The sequence below is a fragment of the Montipora capricornis genome, chromosome 2 (assembly GCF_036669925.1).
Source record: "Montipora capricornis isolate CH-2021 chromosome 2, ASM3666992v2, whole genome shotgun sequence".
Taxonomy (NCBI): domain Eukaryota; kingdom Metazoa; phylum Cnidaria; class Anthozoa; order Scleractinia; family Acroporidae; genus Montipora; species Montipora capricornis.
In genome coordinates, this window is record NC_090884.1 from 10,719,757 (window position 1) to 10,727,256 (window position 7,500).

Consider the following 7,500-nt stretch of genomic DNA (forward strand, 5'->3'; position numbering starts at 1 on the left):
GAATTTTGGGCTTGAACGCGTTGGGCTGTTAACTTTGGTTATATAACCTTACCACTCGTTCGAATTTTCTTCTTACAATTATTCTTCAGGCCGCACTTCTGATAACAGCTATTTCGTGTATCTTCTGTATACAAACCTTCTTTTTGCTTGTTTTGCAATGGCCTGTTTTGAATCAACCAAAATATTGAAATTAATATTTGTTCTTTTGCACGCTATTTGGTTAGTGCTGCTTGGGTTTTCCTTGAATCATGTTGTTATCGGTCATGAATACTCAAAAATCATTTCAGTTAATAACGCAGTAATGCTCGGCTTGTTAAAGTGGTAATTTGTTTTGAAGGTCTCTTTGAAATAGCCGGTTTGAACTACATTAAATCTTATTTAAGTTGCAAAACGTACAACAAAATGGCTTAGCTACCTTTTCGGATGGCTTTGCCACGATGCTTTTTCTTCCATGCCCTTTTCGTTAATTCTGTCCTCTATTTGTTCATTCATTTTTGAGAAAAAACCGACGTTTTAGTCATTTTGAGAAAATCAAGACTATTCATTCATTCGGCAGGTTTCAAGTATTTGAGAATCTTTGCCATTTGATATCCTTCTGATTTTTTTCTCTACAATCCTCAACGTCACTTTTTTTTATAATATTTGCATTACATTTGTTTAGCTGTGTGTAAAGGATAGTTCAATACAATTTTTAAAATCCTTTTAATATTTCTTACCTTGTTTGGGATCTGTTGAAATGCCTAAATCGACGACAAAATTCGAAAAGGCGAACTTTTTCCTTGAATATCCATTAGGTGAAATGACAACTGCACAGGTGCACACAGCCCTTTTAGCAATTTCGTACCCTGAGTATTGGTTCCCTTTCAACCAGGGGTCGAGAAACTTCAAACGTGCGCGGAATGCACTATATATGGGCTTATTGACTAAGCTTCGGTCAAGATGGCTGGATATTGGCTATAAGTTCTTTTTTTGCGTGTTTACCGCGGACCGAGACGATGTCGAAGGGTTCATTATATGGGATAAAAGATAACTCCATCTTGCCTGCTCGGGTAGCCAATCGAAGCGCGGGATTTGGTTCACCTTGACCGCTCACGGAGCTAGTCATACCGGTAAATTAAGGGCAGATATTGCCCTTTGGTTCTTGATGCACATGCGTATGATGCCTGGAGAAAGTCCATATCGAAGAATTATGATAGTCTGCGGAGAGCGCTTAAAGATATCGAGGACCTCGAAAAACAGCTGCGGTCAAGTAAGGCTGTGATCCTCGCAGTTATGAACGAAATTTAAGCAATTGCGCAAAGAAGCCTGAAAAAATTCAGGACTTCAACTGTGTTTTAACACAGTGACCTGGAAATACCGGTGCGACGCTCTTAACAACTGAGCTATGAAGCCACTGGTGTTGGGGGCTGGACATTTGTGAGTTCAAATGTTCCCGTGATGAATGAATGAAGGAACGAAATGATATGTGAAATGAACCACATATTGAAGAGCTCTGACGAAGGGCGAAGCTCGAAACGTCAGCTTTTAGAATCTCTGTACGGTGGCCAATTTACATTATAAACTCCGTTGATAAAAGCAAATATTTGTATACTACTTCCCCACCGACGCAGCACCACAAATTCTTTAGAAACTATCCCCTTCTTGCAAGGATTATAGCCTTTATTACTTTATTTCATATCCGCAATTCAATATGTGATTCATTTTATATAGAGCTACTTTCGAATGAGCTTGAAAAAGTGTTCGCAGTTTGTCTCACGGACCAATGTTTGGCAAAATTAAAACAGAGTTTCTCCTTATTCCCGCCAAGGAAACACCTAATATGGACAGTAAACAGCTCGATAGCCAAATCACATCACTGACGTCAAAGCGAAATGCCGATCGCTTTCCAGAAAGCCTTCCACGAAGAGATGACGTTGCTTGCATTCGCGTTCGCTAAGCCAATGAAAATTCTCGCTCGTTTGCTTTTGTTGCATTTTTGTTTTCCTTCTGTTTTTACGTTTATTTTTCAAAGTCATAAGAAAGTCGCTCTATCATTTCGTTCGTTTAAACAGCTGAGTTTCTATTTTTTGCCTCGTACAGCAGCAGTCCAGGACAACAGCAACGTGGCAAAAAAACGTCAATTATAACCTCTAATTTCATTGGGTCGATATAGAACGCAACTCTATGGTCTTGTTTTATTTAGGGACGGTGCCTACTAATTCAAAAGTATTTTTACGCGGTTTATGAATATGCGGGAAAAGCTGATCTTAACAATTGTGATTGAACTCCAAAAAGAAAATTGGGGGTAACCGCGCATTTTTCAAAGATAATTAGTAAACGATCTATACAATAGACCAATTTCGATATATTAAAATTCAGTCCGAGATGATGCCTTTTGTTTCGGACTGAATTTTAATATATCGACATTGCTCTATTAAATCTATTGAAGTAAGAGCAATCTTTGAAATGATGAACTTTTCCCTTTGGGAACAAGCATAATCGGGTAGAATTTTTTTTAGATAGCTTTTTGATATCATCGTCGAGTTACGATGAATAACTTAAACGTTTGGTTTAAGAAATACAAGAAAAAGACGATGGCTGTTTCCCCATAATTCATTTTCTGTCAGTGTCACCCCAACCGGAACTGAACCACTGCCATTGCCCATTTTGCCATTTTTATACTCGAGAAGCATGCATAACCGTTCAGACAAATTATGCTTCTCTCCTGTTATTCGTCTGGTGTAAAGACGGGTCGAACAATACAACACGAGTAAGACGCATAATCCGTCTGGGATGAATTCTGTGTCTGTTCAATTTGTCTCGTATAAAGACAGCACAAGACGCATAATGTGTTTGGACGAACTATCCACTTTAATACGTCTTCGAAGATAAAACCATCCTTGTACTCTGAGTAAGAAAATGATCTGGCGTTGTTGAGCGACGAAAGCGAATTTCAAAGGTTTGGCTGTGCGTGATCCCCGTTTAACAGCTGTCGTTTATTGTTGTTGTCTTTTAGCAACATATTTACAGATGGAAGAATAAACTTTTCGAATGAGGCCTTGATCTGCTGTTAAAACTTTTATTCCTAGCTTTCGCCGATCTACGGCGAATCTACAGCACGACGAATTAAATAGCTATCTTCGGGCGAAACCGCCTCTTGGCTGCATCTGCCTTGCTATGCCCACGCGCGCAAAAGAAGCCTTGGAGCGAAAATGCGCTGTACAACAAAATATTTTGGAATACGAATCGACGGTCTGTTATCGTGCACACCAGCTGTCTTTTCTCTCTGAATATTAATTATATATCTTAACGCTGCCGTGGCGTTTTTACTAATTAACATCAACGTTGAAGCCACGCACGTCGATTGCTACAGCCAGCAAATCTCTGTACTATTTGCCGGGATCAATCAGCTAATCCCGATTTAAAACTCACCGTTGATTTGAGAATGAACAAATCAGCGTTGATTTGATGTCAACGCCAAACCTGTTCTCGTTTGAAGCATCGTTGGTGAACACAACCATAAGTTTCACTGCGTCATTTGAAGTCAAAGTCCGCGTGATTTGTATCCAATAAAACGCAATTTAAAGGAAAAGGTCCATGAACATGCCAAGCACTAAAGCGCCTCTCCTTGCTATTGTCAGGGCGGGTAAAGGGTAGTGTTTTAGTTGTTTTTCAAATTGTGTGCTTGAAATATTGAGGAAAACAGCGTGTAATAACGATAATATTCTTTTACAGTGCGATGCGCCTTACCGTGGCCACCTAACAATTTTTTTTGACAAATTATCCGTCAATCAGGGTGTGCGAATTTCATTGACAGTCATGCCTCCTTGCATGGGTGCCGATTTGGAAGATGAAGTTTTGTGCCAGATTCTTGCGGCGTTCGGTCGTACCTTGATGTGCGGAAAGGCCGCGGGTAGCGATGTGTTTTTTGGAGTGGCTGCGGTGATAAGAATGACGAGCGACTGGCTCAGATGCATCCTTGTCATTCTTTTCAACATCGCGAAGGTGTTCGCGGAATCGGTCACCTAGTCGTCTGCCTGTCTCGCCAATATATAATCTATTACATAACGTACAAGTTATGCAATAAATGACATTTGCGGAGGTACATGTCAAACGATCGGTGGAGTTAATGTCTTGGAGTTATTGTCTGCTTCATTAGTGGTGTGGCAAGACTCCAAAAGGTTTTCGAATTAGGAAGTTTCTCATGTCAATTAAATCAGGCAATGTTGAAGTCAATAGAGTGATTATTACGCCAAGCGTGAGCTGCAATATTAGAGCCAGTTTTACATATTTTTACATTTCGAATGTCTTCCTTTTTTCTCATTGAAAAACACCTTCCAGTCTCACCAATGTAGCTCCAAGGACAATCGGCGCAAGGGATTTTATACACCACATTGGTTTGAAGTTCAATGGGAGGCCTAAACTTGGGGGAAGGGAATTCTTGTTGCAGGGTCTTGTGAGGTCTAGTCACAACTTTAATTCCGTTCTTTCTAAGACGACTTGTGAGGGATTCTGTGATACCACGAACATGATGAAGGCAAGCCATAGCGGTTGATTTATTTCAATCAGATTGAAAAACATGCCCACCAATTCTTCCGGTGAAGGAATACTGAGTTCCGGGGAAAGATTTTCATTTTTAATACTTTAGAGATGACGGCAGGTGGATAGCCGTTGGCAAGAAGGGCGTTAGTGACGTGATAAACTTCAGACGATTTCCTTTCCATTGTATTCGGAAGATTACAAGCACGGTTTAGGAGGGTAGATGCTGTAATTATATTATGTTTCTTCTCATGATGGAAATTAAAGTCCAAATATCTGTCCGTGTGGGTTGGTTTACGAAAGACGTCAATGACGATGAAACCATTCTTCCTGGAGACTATGGTATCTAGGAAGGAGATTTGTTGATTGTCCTCTTTTTCCATAGTAAAGGAAATCATGGGGTATATAGGGTTTAATTTATCGTGGAATTCCCTACGCATTCTTTCTTGACGACGGCAAAACTGTCATCAACATAACCTTTTCAGATTTTGAGGGAAACTTTCTCAGACGATATGGCTGATTCTTTCATGGTGCTATCGAAGGTTCAACTATGTGTGATACCTGTTTAACAGCTGACGTTTATTGATGTTGTCCTAGAGCACAGCGAATTAAATGGTGATCCTTGCGCGAATCCGCCTCTTGGCTGCACCTGCCTTGAAATACAAATGTCAACGGTCTGTTATCGAGCATATCCTTTCATAGCTGCCTTTTCTCTCGGAATATTAATTATATGTTTACAGAAACGTTACCTTGCGTTTTAACTGAGTAAGATCAAAGTTTAAGCCACGTACGTCGATTGCTACAGCCAGCCAATCTTTGTACTATTTGCCGGAATCAATTTGATTTGAGAAGCATCAAGTATTCTTGTTATCGTGGTGCTTGCATGGACAAATCAGTGTTGATTTGATGTTAACCCCAAACTTATTCTCGTTTGAAACATCGTTGGTGAACAGAACCATAATTTTCACTAGGTGCGTCAAATTCCGCATGATTTACATCCAATAAAACGCAATTTAAGGAAAAGATCCATGAACATGCCCAGCGACAAAGCGCTCGCCCTTGCTAATGTCAGGGCAGGTAAAAGTACCCGCCCTGCTAGTGTTTTTCAAAGTGTGAGCTTGAACCATCGAGGCAAAAAGCATGTAATAACGATGATATTCTTTTGGACCCTGGTGAAATGAGATTCTTTTCAGCTGAGGAAAGGAGACAAGGGGTAGTGGCCAAGAAAAATGACTGAAATTTTTATTCCCTTCGAGTACGGTGATTAATTGAAATGGCAGCAGAGAATTTCTTAGAGCGGCGACAATAGGTGACCCACGACTCGGAGCCGTACAAGAGGGTGGTCAGAACGACGGCTCTTTACACAATAAATTTTGTGCCTTTCTTCAATTGTGTGCTGTTCCAGGCTCGTTTGTACAGTCTGCCGAAAGCCAGTCTGTTGTCGATCTTGGCATCAGATACTCATCCCATGTAGCTGAACTGATGGACCGTCGTCTCCTCTGTCTCAATCTCAGCTCTGGTATACTTCCTGTGGTGCTGGCTAGTGGAGAACTTCTGTCTTCTTCGGGCTGACCTCGAGTCCGAAGAGCTCAGCAGCCTCTGCAAAGCAGGATGTAATGTGCTGCAGGGCTGTCTCCGTATAGGACAGCCGAAAGTTTACTTGTTCTTGCATTTGCCACGGTTCGCACACGAACTCGAGCGTAAATACAAGTCCAAGAGAATAAAAAAAAATTCATTACATTCGTTAGCGCTTTCTTTTTTACTCACGTTCGCATTTTAAGTTGCCCTCACGTCGCATGTGTGAACCACCCTTCGCGTTCAATAGTTTAATGCCCAAATTAGTTTTGATCAAAGCAGTATTAGTAGTATACATGACAGAAATCAAGTGAGGCCTTTGCTACTGTAAATGTGATGGATGATGGAATAGTACCCTTCGCTGAGCAACAGCAAGTACCAGTTGGTACTTGCCTTGGACCGAGCCGATTTTTCCTGAAATTCCCACGCCCTTCTCCCGTCTGGCCTTGTAGCTCAGTCGGTAGAGCAGCGGTGATCTAATCCGGAGGGCGTGGCTTCGGTTCCTACACAGATCAGACATTTTTATTTGCCCTTGTGTGACGCACAAAAATAAGTTCCTGGTGCTGTTGATCAGCGAAGATTCCTAATTCATTGTCCATCACAATTACAGTAGCATAAGGCGTCACTTGATTTTTGTCACGTTTATATACAAACGCTACTGAGCTGACTGAGGACAACACTCATTCCAGTTAGTATTAGGAGTATTTCCCTGATGGGTTTCCTCTTCTCTCAAGGCTGTAGATTCACATTTTGTGAAAACATTTACGGATTATCTTAGCTCTCATGCTCGAGCAGCGCAGATGTTTAATAAAGATCACCCGCTTCTTACTGGCTTGGAACAGGTAAGATTTTAATCTTAAGGCTCGGAGAAGCGGCGATGATAGCCCCAACAAGAACTAAAAAAATTCTACTATCTGAATCCTATCCTTTTTTTCCATTTTCTAAACGTTGCACAAACGCAAGTGCTAGGAAAGGCTTCTTTTGTAAGGCGGTAGAAATACTTTACTGTGAGGGTAGCCAGATTTGTTTGCATCAGTTTATTTTTTTATTTCGTTTCAGACGTTAAAGAAATTTGTGAAAGACGTTAAGAGATAAAAGGTAAGGTTATAGAATTTTAGTCTGTGGCTCCGCCAAACGGTCGGTGGACTGGTCTGTAAGCCACAGATTAACCCAGACTTCAGTAAGCGTCACGAAGTGTCCCCTTCTCCTCTCCCCAACTTCAACATCACTCGTGTCTCGGAATACAGACAGCTTACGTCACAAAGTGTCCCCCAAATGCTGCTCTTTAAGTAAAGATTAACTGCTGCATTTACCCAAAGCTAAAAATAACGACACAAAACACGAATGTTATTAAAGAGAGATTTTTCCGGTAGGTACTCAGAAAAAATTCTGAGTGCAATGTTTGGA

The 7,500-nt window shown here is 41.0% G+C and overlaps 1 protein-coding gene and 1 long non-coding RNA gene across 2 annotated transcripts in view; one reads left to right on the top strand and one right to left on the bottom strand.

The window, feature by feature from the left end:
* LOC138037767 (trace amine-associated receptor 3-like) overlaps positions 1 to 426 on the bottom strand; it is a 14,146-nt gene extending 13,720 nt beyond the window's left edge. Inside the window, exons 1-2 of the mRNA XM_068883666.1 lie at positions 416 to 426; positions 137 to 162 (exon numbers count right to left, since the gene is read on the bottom strand). The gene's annotated coding sequence lies outside the window, so the exon portion shown is untranslated. The remainder of the gene's footprint in view (positions 1 to 136; positions 163 to 415) is intronic.
* Positions 427 to 7,164: 6,738 nt separating this feature from the next.
* Positions 7,165 to 7,500, top strand: part of LOC138037768 (uncharacterized) — a 3,881-nt gene continuing 3,545 nt past the window's right edge. The window contains exon 1 of the long non-coding RNA XR_011130091.1: positions 7,165 to 7,191. This is a non-coding gene — a long non-coding RNA (uncharacterized lncRNA). The remainder of the gene's footprint in view (positions 7,192 to 7,500) is intronic.